The 15,056-nt window shown below is 43.7% G+C and overlaps 1 protein-coding gene across 4 annotated transcripts in view; it reads left to right on the top strand.

Annotated features, from left to right (window-relative positions):
* The first annotated feature begins 300 nt into the window (after window positions 1–300).
* EPN2 (epsin 2) overlaps window positions 301–15,056 on the top strand; it is a 43,883-nt gene continuing 29,127 nt past the window's right edge. Inside the window, exon 1 of one of the 4 annotated variants that reach the window (XM_053276627.1) lies at window positions 301–585. The gene's annotated coding sequence lies outside the window, so the exon portion shown is untranslated. Of the gene's footprint in view, window positions 586–1,586; window positions 1,610–2,719; window positions 2,853–4,779; window positions 5,297–15,056 lie in introns of those variants that run through there. The other 3 variants (XM_053276632.1, XM_053276630.1, XM_053276629.1) reach the window with 3 other exon arrangements.

The raw sequence follows: 15,056 nt of genomic DNA on the forward strand, positions 1-15,056 counted from the left end.
ACAAGTTCGTCTGTAACCAAACCGAACCAGAAAGTGTGTGTGCGGGGCGGGGGGGGGGAGAATTAGAAAGCATGTCCCTCAGGGTGTTCATGTGGCTCCAGCCAGCCCCCTCCTCAAAAGCCCCCCCCCCATAAGCATGTCTATGTGGGGGGGGGAGTGTGAGCACGCGCGCCCGGCTCCCTCTCTCTAATCCTGGGAGGGTCAGAGAAAGAGGCGGGGCTGGGGAGCTCGTGCGGGACGGCGCGCGCAGAGCTCTCGCCTCTCTCTCTCTCTCTCTCGTGCCTGCGCGCCGGGGGCGCTGCGCCTGAGGGGGGTGCCGCTGGAGCGCGCACGCTCTCTCTCTCTCTCTCCTCGCTCTCTCTCTCCTCGCTCGCTCGCTCGCGCGCCCCCGGCGGCCGCCATGTTGGATGGCGCGTGTGGGCGGCGGGTGTCGAGCCCAGTCAGAGGCGGCGGTGGCGGCGACGCTGCTGCTGCTGCTCCGGGCGGGGGCGGCGCTGGAGCTCCAGTTGGGAGCCGCTCGGGAGGCGGCGGCGGCGGCGGAGGAAGAGGAGGGAGGCGGAGCCGGGGACCGAACCTGGGGCTCAGGTGAGGGTGGGGGCCTCTGGGGGGAGGAACCGGGGGGGGGGCGGGACAGCTGAGCAGAGCTGGAGGAAACGGGATGCTGTGGGGCTCCTCCCCAGGAGGGGGGCTGCGTGCCCGGGCTTGAGGTGGGGTCGGCAGGGTGAGGCAGCAGGTGTGGGGGGCGGGCGGGCGGGGGGTTGCCTTGTTTGGGCCCCACGGGCTGGAAACTTGGAAAGCAGCGAAACCGTCTCCAGCCCAGACCGCCCGGAGCTTTATCGAGGGTGTGTGTGTGTGTGTGTGTGTAAAAACGCGCCAGCTCAACAAGCAGACCCACGCACCCCCGTGCAAGCCGCGTGGGTCTGTCGGGGTTGTGTGAATGGGAGAGGACGGTGTCAAGAGAAACGGGCTCTGCTGCCGTGCGGGTCAGTCGCAGAGATCAGGAAGGGAAGGCAGTCAGGCAGCCGCGCCTTCCCAGCTATCCTTTGCATGCTCACGCCTTATTCTCGTTTGAGTGTGGTGGTGATTTATGCCACCTGTTTTCCATTCTAGGAGGATCCCTGCCCCCGCTCACCCCCCTTCCCATCCCATATCCCTTGATTAATCCTAAAGATGAAAGGGAGCCAGATTGAAGAGATCCTGAGGATTTAAAGGCAGGAAAACATCGGGTGGCGGTCAGAGCCCCAGGCTAGGCCTGCCAACTCTGGGGGAAACCCTTCCTGATCCATTTCTTTCCCCAGTATTTCCCACCATATCAAGCCCTGAAAATCTCTAGAACTGCTTTTAATAGCCACCTGGAGGTTGATGCCAGTTCTTGGAAACTCTGGGCCCATCTTGGAGGAGTGACGATCCTACCTCAGTAGGGTAAAACCTTGAGTTGGTCCCCCTAAAAATATTTGTCTCCTGTGGCCACCTGATAACAATTCTGACACCAAACCAGTGGCCTTCATCCACATGTAAAAACGGCACACCTGCAAATATTTTCATTGATTTTGCCTTCTTTGTTTGCTGCCAGGCCTTTTAAAAACAGGAAATTACCTGGTGTTTGAAAGTAAGAAAGCATGACATCTTAATGTCTTATTGTGATTTGCTGCTGTGTTGATTAGATATTTTACCTGGGGTGTGGTTTGTTTTTGTTCTAGTATTGTAAAGGGTTTGGTTGTTTTTCCTAGTAAAATATACTGTTACATTAAATGGAATGTACATGTATTTAAAATGTGTAACAGTATATTATTTATTTATGTATTTGATTTCTATACCGCTCCTCCAAAAAAAGATCAGGGTGCTTTACACAGAGAAATAATAAATAAGATGGATCCCTGTCCCCAAAGGGCTCGCAATCTAAAAAGAAACATAAGATAGATACCAGCTACAGTCACTGGAGGTATTGTGCTGGGGGTGGATAGGGCCAGTTACTCTCCCCCTGCTAAATAAAGAGAATCACCACCATATAATGTGTGTATGCCCACATATACATATGTAATAAATAGTTTATGTATGCACACCACTCTCTCCCATGGGTTCAGAGCAGCTTACATTAATTCCATCCATTGTGTTCCCAAAAGACTCACTATCACAATATGATGACTTACAGTGCAATCCTATTTTTTACTCCCATTTTCACTTGGGAGTAAGTGCAGATATGTTCCATTTGGTTTACTCTCAGCTGAGTGTCAACAGGATTGCACCCTGTAATATTTTATTTTTGTTTTGTAGCTTTAAAAAGTGTTCGCTCTTATGTAGCTTTCTCAATATGTTTTAATATGTATATTTGTTTTATATTGGTGGTTTTATGTTGTAACAGGCCTCAAGTTCAGGGGAAGTGCTGTATGCATGTTGAAAAATAAATTATGGGGTGTCTGAAATAGAAGGTAGAGGGGGAAGTGAAGAAGATTAATTTGGGGATGTTGGGGAAACTGCTTTGAGGTTTGAGTGGCTGTATATCAGGGACCTGGAAGGTTTGGGGTAGTGTATCGTAAATGAAATGGGATATAGGAAGACAGATATTGGGCAGGTGTGATGCAATATGGGGAGTTTGATGAATGTCATGAAAGGTGCTTTGTATGTCTGGAAGGCACATGTTTTGGCTGTGGTATGTTGCTGTGGGGTGGAATAAATGCTTTTGGTGATGTTGGGGGGTGGAGTAGACATGTTGGGGGTATGCGTTTGGTGACATGGGAGGACAGTGAATACTTAGGATGCTTTGTGGGGGTGAATGGTTGAGAGGAATCATGTTGGAAATACTTGCAGGGTTAACTACCCTATGTACTTTGGATTGCACAGTAAACACAAAGGTGCGTGGGCTTGTGTAATGTGTTGGAAGGCTATGTTTTTCTGTGTGTGTGTGCGTGTTGAGACTCTATGATGGGTGTGTAATGCAGCCTGGAAATTAACACCCTGCATTCCAACTAGCCTTTGTTGTCATCTCCATTAAGCTGACAGCAACAGTTACTTCCAATTACAGCAGCAAAGTCTGTAGTCACTGATTTCTCGGAGCCAGCAAAGCTTATCCTGGCAACTCCAGAATAGCTAATAGCAATGAAATATCCATTTTCCATTCTGTTTAGCTTAGATTTGATTAAAATTTGTGACAAAGGGGATTTATTCATAAATCTTCCAACTGGCATTTCTCTACCATCTTGCATTCTGCACATGTTGCCGAATCAAAGATCTTTTAACCTCCGCCTCTCGCTTTGTATTTGTATTGCATTTTTGTTTTTTGTCTTGCTTCTATTTTACCTGCTTAGTTTGAGAGGTCTTTGAAAATAGCATCTGGAAGGAAAAGGGATAATGTTAAAACTGTTATTTCAGAGGAAGGGTTCTTTATTCTACCCTTCATAGTGCTTATTGAATGCTGTGCTCCATAACACTATGGAAATATTACTGTTTTTATGCTAGGAAAAATTATTGGCCATGGTCAATACTGCTTTTATATACCTATTTATATTATAGGATATGAACTATTATGGGAAAATAGTAATGACTTGAAAATGACATGTAATGGTAGTCATAGTTAAGGATTGTTGCAGATGCATTGTGATATGGTGATTTTGTGAGGGTTTGGTGATTTTATGCATGGTGATTTTGTGAGGGTTTTTTTCTAATGTGAACTCCTTGCACATTATGTTGTGTGATGCATGGAACAGCCACTTTAATTATTTTGAAGTAACTTTCCAGAAGTACAAAACTACCGCAACAAAATTTAAGTAGATAAATATTTTGTAACTATGTCGTCTCTTAACCAAAAGGGATTCTTAACTGGAACAGAAGTATATGAGCCTTGGAAAAGCCCCATTGGGTTTAAATGGGGACTCCCTAGTCCAGCACCCTGTTTCCCACAGTGGCCAGTCAGATGTCCCTAGGAAGTCCATAAGCAGGAGATGAAGTCAAGGCATGCCCGCTTCCTTGCCTTAGCTCCTCTGAAACTGGTATTCAGAGGCTTCCTTCCTCTGAACCTGGATTCGCAGATAAAATTCAAGTTCTCCTTGAATTTGTCTATTCCTCATTAAAGTCATCTAAGCTAGTGGTAGTCATCACATCTTGTAGCACATTTGATTGATTGATGGATGTGCTTTGTGAAGAAGCTCTTCCCTTTGCCCATCCTGAATTTCCTGCTAGTTAGTTTCATTTAATAACCCTTAGTTGTAGTGTTGTGAGAGTGAAAGAAACTTCCAGTACAGCATCCCTCCGGTGGCTGTTGCTGGTGTTTACCATGTGTTTCTTTTTAGATTGTGACCCGTTTGGGGATAGGGGGGCATTTTATTCATTCATTCATTCATTTATATTTATGTAAACTGCTTTGGGAACTTTTGTTGAAAAGCGGTATGTAAATATTGATCATAATTTATTTATATTTATATTCGTAGTCATATTTTGCTTGCTGTCTTATGCATGTTTTCCAGCTCTGCAGTATCCTTTTTGAGATGTGGTGACCAGAACTATACATGGTATTCTAAATACGTATTACTTGGTAAAGTTATTTACTGACATGTTCTCAGATTACCTTAATTCCTTCTGATCTTAACAGATGTCTTGCATGTAATTTTCATGCAGAACAGCACTGATGTATGCCAGGGATCAAAGTAAACCAGCTAAACAAGGCAGATGAATTTTCGAGTACTGACTTGTAGATATGAATATTCTGGGGCGTGTGCTGCTTTTAAGAATAACATAGTATATATATTTTATTCATTGGTATAAATAAACTGGAAATTTTCAGTAACCGGTTGGCAGACTTAGTGGCATGGTTGATTGCTTGGTTGTCTGTGCTTCCGGAGGTTGTCTTGCTTGTATTGAAGGCATTTTTTCTTAAAAATGGTGCCTCCATCCTGTGGCTAAATGGCATAAGCCATTTGTGGGACTCAGACATTCAAGAACTTCTGTGGGGCCACATAGCTGCAGCTGGACAGTAATATTGGTGTCAGTAGGGTTGAAGCCTGCAGTTGAAGCTTTCCCTTTTCCTAACAGTTTAAAAAAATCCCTTGCTATACATAAGTAATAGGGTACTTTTCTTTAGCCATGCTTGAATCATTTTGCTGCTTCATACTAGGATACTGCTTTCTTCTAGTTGTGATGTCTAAAAGTTGTGTTCCAGGGAACTTAGATTCCTTGAAAGCTTACCAGCTGTTCCCCAATAAGATGGTCAGTAATGGCAGACAAACGTCTCTGAAAGACAACTGGACCACCACTACCAATCTTCCCCTGCAGTGCGGACCCACAGTGGATTGTGGAGTGTGAGGTAGGGTCTTCTCAGTTTGTTGAATGAGGCCCATCTGGCTTGGGTTGCTACCCGGTATGCGGGGTAACTGTTTCCCCTGCTAACTGAGCAAAGAGGCGCCTTTTTAAAGTGGTGATTCTCTTTATTGAGCAGGGGGAGACCAACTGGCCCTCTCCATGCCCAGCGTGGCATCCCTCCAGTGGCTGTTGCTGGGGTCTACTTTAGGTTTTTTTCCGATTGGGAGCCCTTTGGGGACAGGGAGCCATTTTTAAAATTTATTTTTCTCTATGTAAACTGCTTTGGGAACTTTTGTTGAAAGTGATAAATAAATGTCGCTGTTATGTATGCGCTTAATGTGCTCCCTAGAACTTGACCAGGGTGCTTTCCAGATTACACGCTACAACAGTGTCATTACTGTCCATTAAGTGTGCTTCCCTACTGCCTGTGTTTCGACATCGCAGTCCCTGCACTGTCAGCAAGGTGCTGGTCACATTTCCGATGCCGCCTTTCAGATTTTATCCTTCCATTTTAGTCCTACAATGTTGCATGTGCGTTGCAAATAAATAGCTGTATTTTCCCATTGTAAGAGGGTTGTGCAAGCTGTTTACGTTTTCAGAATGGTTCTGCCAAGCTGAAGCATTTTATTACTGAACAGAATGTAATTTGGAAAGTGCCCTGGAATCCTCTCCAACATACAGGGTTTCTTCAAGAGACCATTTAGGACTTGACTGGATTTTGTAGAGCATGGGTTCTCAACCTTGGCTCCCCAGATGCTGTTGGACTACAACTCCCATCATGCCCAGCCACAGTGACCAAAGTCCTTTGTCCATTGTGAATGGAGATGATGGGAATTGTAGTCAACATTTGGGAAGTCAAGGTTGAAAAACCCTGCTGTAGAGGAGGGTGGGATCCAAATGTTGAAGGGTGGGATATCTGTTTTAAAAACAAAATGTTAACGAATAAAACAGAAAAGTGGATCCTCTTCCTTGCTCTTCCTCGGTTTCCATCCTTGTGCCCAACTGAGATGAATCCAGTGGTGCTGCATTCAGTCTGTATTAGCATGGCCTGACTTCACTCGCCAGTGTAGTATGCTTAGCTGCTCACATGCTTTGCTTACATATATACAGCCGCTGGTATGCTTTGGCCACAGTAGACGTGCAGCCCTCTGTTTATCCCAAGTAATCTCTGGAGAAAATGACAAATGAAAACAAATATCTGCCTTTGAGAAGCAAGATGTTTAGAGCTATGGGAACATTTGGCTTCTCCTTCTGCACAATAGTCATCCCTGGCCTTCCAAGGTTTTAAAATTGTGTTTAAGTATTTTAATTGGTTTTAAATAACTCTGAATTGTTTTAGAATTGTTTTTATATTGTTTTAAGCAGTGTGTTTTAAACTTTTTTTAATTTGTTGTGCCAGAGCCATTGGATGGGGCGGTCTAGAAATGCAATAATCCCCTGGCCACGCTTAATGGTGGCAGGCAGCAGTGTCTGTGGAGAGCAGCAGAATGGGTGTGCCATTCTCTTGAATTCCAGTCCTAAATAGGTTTGTTCTTAAGTAAATCTCACCAAAATAAATGGGCTATGTAAAGAATGTGTGCTTAGGATATCAGCCCTCACAGTTGCCTTAATGAGTTTCAATAACTGACTGTCCTCTGGTTTTTATAGCTTCTTTAACTGCTTTTTGGAGGCTTAACTGCCTTTTGGAGACTAGATAGGTAGTGTTCATACTTTTCATATTCAGTGCATGCAGAAATAATGAGTATTAATTAATTTTGCTTCTAGTGTTCACTTGTTTGTTTCCTTTAAAATGGTAAGCTTAAAGTTCTTGAATTCTTGCAGTGCAGCACTCAAAACTCAATTACTTTAGCCGATGGAAATATGGATAGTCTGAATCCATAGGGCTGCAGAAATCCACAGTTCTTCTAGTCTGTGACGAGTGAAAAATGATGCCTGATGAGTGAAAAAAGTCCTGATGAGCAATGTACCAACATGGCTTGATGAATAAAATATTTTGTCTGGCTGATAAACTGAGCCAACATTTCTTCACCCCTGTGAATCTATACAATTACTGATTTATTTTAGAAAGAACTATGCTGTGGAAGGCCTTTACCTTATGATTTATCTTGGTTTGCATAGCCTCTTAATCTCCTCAGCCAGATTAGCAACTAATTTTTGAGGTTGAAAGGTCAAAAATAGCTCCTGCAGATTGTCGTGATTCTTGGGAAATAATCAGCTCTCCAAAGCCATGATATGAGCAAACAGCCAAAAGTAGTTGACTTTTGCAAAATTCCTGTCATGCTTTTTTGACTGGTTCGGGTGAGAGTGGGCTGGGTATTGAAGTGAACTAGTATCCTGCTGTCTTAAAAGTACTTCAAATAACACGACTCTCTTTCAGTATGCAACTCATTTTTAAGAATGCTGCAGAAACGGTGTGTAACTCTGTGAAACAAAAGGATCCTGGATGGTGCTTTCCCCCCCGGGTTTCCTGGTAGAGGAGGCTTAGAGAGATTTGCTGAAATCTAATGCATAACCAAATTGGATACAGACTGTTCTTGTGAGCCCTAAAAGGATTTGTGTTCAGGTACTTCACTTCCAAAATGTTCTGTTCATTATAACCACTTGGAAACATGAACATGACATCTGCTCGGAAGTCTTTTTTGTTACAAAATGCAAACTGGCATTGTTTGTCAGTGAACATGTTTCTTGTGCTGATTTGACTGAGCTCTGAAGCATTTGTTATGTGGATGGGATGGGAATTGGGGCTTTTTACTGTACAAAGTTCAAAGTTTCTGCCTTGAAGCATGCATTCGTTTCCTAGGAAGGTAAGATAATGCCTTGGCTGGTATATTTGTAGCTGTATGAGAGTCAAGTGTATTTAGCTCATTGAAAGAGTGCAGTTGTGGTGTGTGTGTGTCTTTGGTTTTTTTTAGTAGGAGCGGAGAGTTCTGGTAGGGTGTGATGGTTGAGTATCTGCAACCTGCAGTAGGGAAGTGCCCGAACCGGTTCAGTGCCTCCTTAGGGAAGCGTCAAACTGGTTTGGGTGCCAGCATTTGAACGGGTTCAGTGGGGCAGGGTTCGGTTCCTTTAAAAAGCAGGTAAGCAGGACCTTCCCTGCTCCGCCGCCCAACCACCACTTTGCAGAGAGCGATGCTCACTGTTCCAAAGGCCGCGTGTGGCTGCAGTGCTGCTCCCACATGGCCGCTGCACATGCTGCTGGGAGCAGTGTTGCAGCCACCTGCAGCCTTTTGAACAGCAAGCATTGTGCTTAGAAAAGCGATGGGGTGGCAGAGGAGTGGGTAAGGTCTTGCTTACCTGCTTTTAAAGGGAACCAATCCCTGCCCGCAGCTGCCTGAGCTGTTTGTACACATCCCTAACCTGCAGCATTACAGGAGGTAAAATATATGGGCCGCTTTGAGTAAAATCAAACGTAAGAGACTTTCTACTTGGAGATAATGAGGCAGCATAACATTGTTGAGTGTATAGAACGAACTTCATCTGTGTTTGGGATCCACCTGCCGGATCCACTCTTTTGCCAAGAAGTAGTGGGCAGCATCTAGATTGTTATGACTAAGCTACGTTGAAATGTATTAAGTTCCATTGAAATTTGTTAGTCATGACTAACCTGTCTCATTGATTTCAACAGTGCTTAGTCATGGCTAACTAGTTTGGATGCTGCCCAGTGCCTTTCTGCCTTTCATCCCTTTGTTTCATGTTGTCTTGCTGTGTCTCAAAGTCTTTGGTCTTAATGAATGGTGTTAGTTGAAATATTGAAGGTGACTTAAGAGAGAGATTCTCTGTTAGGTTCTTAGCCTTGAGCAGATGGCAAAGAATCCTTCTTGTTAAGTGCTGCTAAGGCATTAGGTTAGGCCAAATTAAAATGAAGAATTGTGAAAATGCCTCCCTTCTGTGGCTCCTGCTGCTTCTGAAAGCACACTGATGTTGTTTAACACATGAGATTTAAAGCAGCTCTTGCTCAAAATCTCTTGTAAAGCAAATGTCAACCCTATATTAATATTCACATTATGAATGCTGCCCTCCACTTTCTCTTCTGTGTTACGGTTAACTAGACATTAACATAGTGTGAGAAATAAGGTCTCACGTGTAAAGATGGCTTCATGTGTAAAATGTTCTAAGTGTTCATCATGGCAGAAACTGGGATGAAGCGACTCTAGAAAATGGATTAGGCACTGCATCCTGGTCTTACATTTCACTATGAAGTACCTCCTGCCTGAAATCACATGTATATTTTCAAGTGCTTTAATCAGGCATTTGAAAATCTGCTTGCCAGCGCCAGCATGCTGGTGGGAGTGCCCCCAGACCTCTGGCAAGCAGGACATGGCACAGATCTCCCACGGTCTCCTTTCCACTGCCTTTCTTGAGAAGGGAGGAAACAGCAGGAGCCCTTTCCAGACAGTTGGAGGTGGCTCCTACTGTTCCTTACTATCTCCATCTCCCAGTGCAAATGACAGAAGACCTGCTTCTCCCCTAAGCCCTCTGCCTGTGTGCCAGAAAAGGATCTGCGTGAAGAGGGGGCATTGGTGGTGGCCACAAATAATGCTTAGCTAGTCAGCTAAGCCTAAATGTGTGTTTCTCCGGCTTTAATGATAGTTTAGGGATTTTACTCCACTTTGGTTACGGAGTATTGCCTCCATTAACAAGTTATGCTTCTACCATGTTAAATGTTACCATAGTGTCTGCAGCTAGTGCCTGAGAAGACGCTTCCCCACTTGCCTACCCCAGATATGCTGCCTCGCCAGTAGACTTTGATGTGATCTCATCATGCCCTGGTTTGTGATTGACAGTGTGACCCTTCTGCATTACCAGCGCATCCCACCACCACCACTTAATCTCCTTTTTACTGTCCTTCCCTAGTGAAACCAACAAGGTCATCCTTACATTAACAGGGAGGGAGCTAGCCATGCCTGTTAAGAGTGACCAGAGAGCCACCATCCAGCTCCCCATATTCCTTCTGAGGTAGCCCTACCTTCCTACAAATGCCACCACAGGGTGTCCCAGGAACCATCTTACTTGGAGGGGAGGAGACAGACACAGCCTATACCCTGGTTTAAGAATGAAAACTCTTTCCCTTGCTTGTCTCTGCTGCTTTGTTGTACAGCTTTTTGTGGATATTTATGCTTGTAATGCTTTTATGTAGACTTCCTTGGGTGGTTCAACTCAAAAGTGGTGTGTGAATGAATAAAAGAGAGAGTTCTCTAGAGAGAGGAGAGTTTAACTTGTGTTGTGTGGGTGATGGGGCTGTCCTCAGATGTGTATTTCTAAATGCAGACAGTGGTGTGGACAACGAAAACACAAAGAAGCACTTGTTCAAAGGTGACACACACACAGTGAAAAAAGGTTGAAACAATTGCAAATCCATGAACATCAACATACATACATACACACACAATTTTAATGTTTTTGATATGTTGTATTTTACCTACAGCTTTCCCGTTTCTCCCCCACAACCCCAAGCCCGATCTTCCCTCCTCTAATCAGCCTTTGCATGTTGTGCTGGCTGAGGGGAGGTGGGAAAAGAAAGGGCGGGGGAGAGGGGAGAAGAAGAGAAGGAGATGTGGGTAAATCAGAAAGGGTGTTTTGGGTTGTTTTTTGTTTGTGTTTTCTAATTATTCCAAGAATAGTTCAACAAAGTTGTCCCAGACTTCTGACCATTTATGCAGTTTATTTACTTTTATGAGGGCCCATTTTTCATGTGCTGCTAGCTCAAGCAAGTCATGCATCCATTCCCCACTCCTAGGAGGAGTGGGAGATTTCCATTGCTGCAGTATTAATCTCTTGGCTACCAGTAAGCTTCTCCATAGCCGTTGTTTAGGACCTGATTTTAGTACCCACTCTGTTGGGATATACCCCAGTACTGCATTCAAATCCTTCAGTGCAAGGGATGAATCCATCACTAAATTAATACGCGTAATAACCTCCTTCCAGAATCCTTGTACTATTAAAAAGCACTTCGATACAACTGCATGTTTCTTTAACACATTCACATGCTGGCAGTGGTGGGAGAGACTCTTGAGAGCTCTAAGTGGCCCATATTAATCTGGAATTCCTTTTCTTTCACTTCTTACCCCTCTCCACCCTGGCCCCATGACATCTTAAGTTGTTTTCAGCTTGAGATTCTCAGTCAGCATAAAAGTATGCTTATGCTTTCTTTTTCTCATGAATATGTTCTGTGTATGTGAGCAGAGCAAAATGCAAATTTAATTTTGTAATTTTACTGCAAGTCCATGCATCAGGAAGCCTGGCCCTTTTATTTCTGTTCAAGTTTTTTGTTATTTGGGTGCTTGTGTACATGGAATCATTGGAAAAGAGAGATACGTGGGATAAAATTGTTAAGCTCTCTTTCATTATAGAAAATGCTGTGTAAATAATCAATGATAGCAGAGCTAAAGAGCTTCAAAGCCCAACAGTTGTGGAATTTAAAAATACTTTTAAAAGGTGATTCCTGAGAGCAAAATGCTAAAAATTACTTTTAAGAACGTTTCAATGGGTTTTGATGCTTCTCTTCTGTCTAGGCTTCGCCAGCCCTGGTGCAGGAGTTTGGCCCATCCAGGGTGATTAAGCCATTTGAAAAGTTGTTTGCAATAAAGTAGCCGGAGAAGATGGAATGTGTACTTCCTTCTGGAGCCAGATTATACAAAGTGACAGTTGGCAGAGGAACAGACAGCAGATGCTTTGTGGAAATGTGATCCTCCCCCCTCCTCTTTAAGAGCAAGTGAACACCTACTCATGTAAAATGCCAGTGAACTGTTCTAAATGGAGGAGAGTATAAATAGTGTGTGTGTGGGGAGGATGGGGTCAGGAAACACGAGGCCATTCTGGTACCAACAGAATATTGGTATACTTCCATACAGAATTAAGCGGTGTCAGACAGGAATGACTGATTTGCAGTGTTGGAGGACAGGAGCGGAAGGGTTCATAGGTCTGCCTACATGACAGTCAGGCCTTTTAAAGCTCTTTAGCTCACATCTCCAGAATGGAGGGTGTGTGTTCACATATCGAGCAGATTTACCTCGAAGTCCCTGAGACCTCTCAGGGAGCACTTCACACACAATTCGGGTTTTTCACTGTGCATTTAAAGAGTGCAGCCTGATTTATATCTGGGGTAAAAAAAACCCTTCACTTTATGCATTGGGTTTTTGGGATAACTTTGAGTTCTCAGTAAAGCCTCCCAGAAAACTCGTACTTGTGGTAAAGCCTGCTGTGTGGAGGACTCCCTGTTCACTTCTGTGCTGTTGCCTCCTTCAAAGCTCAGAAAGCTAGAAGCAAAACCATTCTTCATTTTCTAGATCTTCATTTTCAGAGACGACCATCTTGTTGCTGTTTGGGTACTGTATAGTATATACTAGTCTGTCCCTTTTTCACAATTTGCTTTTGACCTGTGGCATACCTGCTAAAAACATAGGCAGCTGCTGTGTAGGATGGCTGTACTCAATGGTGCCTCAGTCTTGTGGCAAGTAGCTTCCCATCAGAAAATAGCTCAGATCCAGGAATGTGTGCCCTGGACCTGACACCCTTCTAGAATGGGGCTAAATGTTGTAGGGTGTGCTCTCAAAAGATGGCTATTTGATGGTATTTGCTGGATATCAACCAAGTTGACCTTGGTTCAGAGGGAGTTGAATTTTGAAGCACATAATCATAATGGTAGAATGTGTGTTGTGCAGTCTTTGTTATATCTTGTATCAGATGCCTGCTGAAAATATTTAAAGCAAAGTTATTTGGAAGAGTTCTGGATATTTTGTAATCAGATGCTCCCCTGCAGGATTTTTTTTTTAAATACACTGAAGTGAGTGCAGCACAAGTTACAAAAGCTCTTAATAGTGCCACTGTTCTATCCAACCCATAACTTGGATGCTCAGACCAGTCATGGTTCTGTTGTTCCCGTCTCTCCCAGCTTCCACTCATTTTTGCAAAGAAATATCTGCATATTAAAATGGGTCACATGTAAGCTGCTGGCTTTACTTTTTATCTTTTGTTTGGACTCTGGTGGAGTTTTCCTTTGGAGAAAGCCAGATAATGCAGAGATTAAGCATAGGTTATTGAAGTAGCTACCCTGGAGCTGAGTCAACTGGCTCCAAATGTTTTGTGACCGCACTGGAATATTCCAGAGGCCTTTGTGGCATCCCTGAAACTCCCACCATTTCTAGTTATAAGCATCAAAACAGAGCATCCCATTTGCATGAGAGCTCTCTCTCTTTTTTTCTTTTGATTTGGGAACACCAACTTTGTGTTCCCAAAAGGGGTCTCTTTTATGGCCTGCTGCCTTGATAGGTGTTCTATAACAGAGGGCACACAACTCCGGTTATAGCTGAGTCAGCATTCGGGTGTAATGCTTTGGCGGCAAAACCTCAGTTGGCAGCGGCGAAACTTAGAGATAACCGAAGGTTCCATTTGGAGTTTGGCAAGGCAAACTGGAGTTAGCTTTTGGCCCGTAACCACGGTTTCATGCATTTGGGCGTACTGCAGTTACAACCTCGGCCAGCTATAGCTGTGGCTATCCTGAATGTCTGAACTCAGCCTACATCCCCAGACTCCTCTTCCTTGCTCTGAGCCACTTCATCCCCCCCCTCCAAATCCTCTATTTATTGACCTTCTTTGTCTTTGCACTTTTAGAGAGAGGTAAGGGCTTGACTGTAAGGGCGTGCAGAATAGGACTGCTTATCTCCATACACTTAACAATATGCATTTAAGCATGTTCATAGAATATAATTAGAAGTTAGGATTCCTATTCATGATATCTTTGGCCTAGGATCATTTTTAAAGAATTGTTTTTAGAAAATGTTAAATGTGGTTTAAACTGGGGGAAAAAACCCAGACTATTATTTTTTTAAAGCATTATTTTTTAATCTCCCTGGCCCAAAGGTATATAGTCCCAACAGAGTCCTTATTTGCACCTCTGGTCTGAAACAGAAACTAGTTTTCTGCTTTCTCCCAGAGCAAAGTATATATGCTTTCATCACAAAGGTGTGGTGCCACTCTGCACCCGTAAAGAATCATGTCCACTGGCAGCTTACAGTTCATCACTGGAACTTCAGGGTGTGTCTTCCTATATGTTCTTGACAGCAAGTCCAGCTTGTGTAATAATGTTGTCTTGCGTGATTACAGGGGTGGAGTCATGGTGGCTGGAAAACTCCTCTCTCCATTTACAGCTCTCTGATTTTCCTCTTGGAATTCAGAAACAGCAAATGAAGGATGGCTTTGTTTTTTGTTTTAATGAGAATGGCTTTGTTGCTCTTGTTGCTCTTTGTGAATTGGGTTTTATGTCCTCCATGTCTGTGCCCAGTTATTGCAGCTGGTGGCTCATGGTTAGTTTTTGCCCTCCATCCTCTACTATATTGAAGTTCTGGACAAAAGGCAAAGCCTTTTACACCTGTAACCACCAGGTGTCCAGCAGCTAAGCCTCAGGGCATGGTTTGAAGGCATGTGATACAGCCATCTTGCCAAAGCTAAACCTCTGGTCTGATCTGTACCTGGATGGAAGGCAGTCTGGGAATTATTATTAATATTTTAACTGCCTTTCAACAAGAATTCACAAAGTGGTTTACATACAAAAACAAATAAGATGATTCTCTATCCCAAAAGGGCTCACGCAGCCTCCTGGTCCTAAAAGAAAGAAAGAAAAAAACATAGCTACTGCTTTGAATTTCACAAAAGAAATGAATATACATCGGTAAATAGTTTAGCTTCTAGTTCCAAAGTCCTTCGCATACATTCATTACAGGAAGCTTCTAAGGTAAGGCAGTAGTATTTTCCCTTCATTTGCAGTG

Source organism: Hemicordylus capensis, chromosome 13 (genome assembly GCF_027244095.1).
Source record: "Hemicordylus capensis ecotype Gifberg chromosome 13, rHemCap1.1.pri, whole genome shotgun sequence".
NCBI lineage: Eukaryota > Metazoa > Chordata > Lepidosauria > Squamata > Cordylidae > Hemicordylus > Hemicordylus capensis.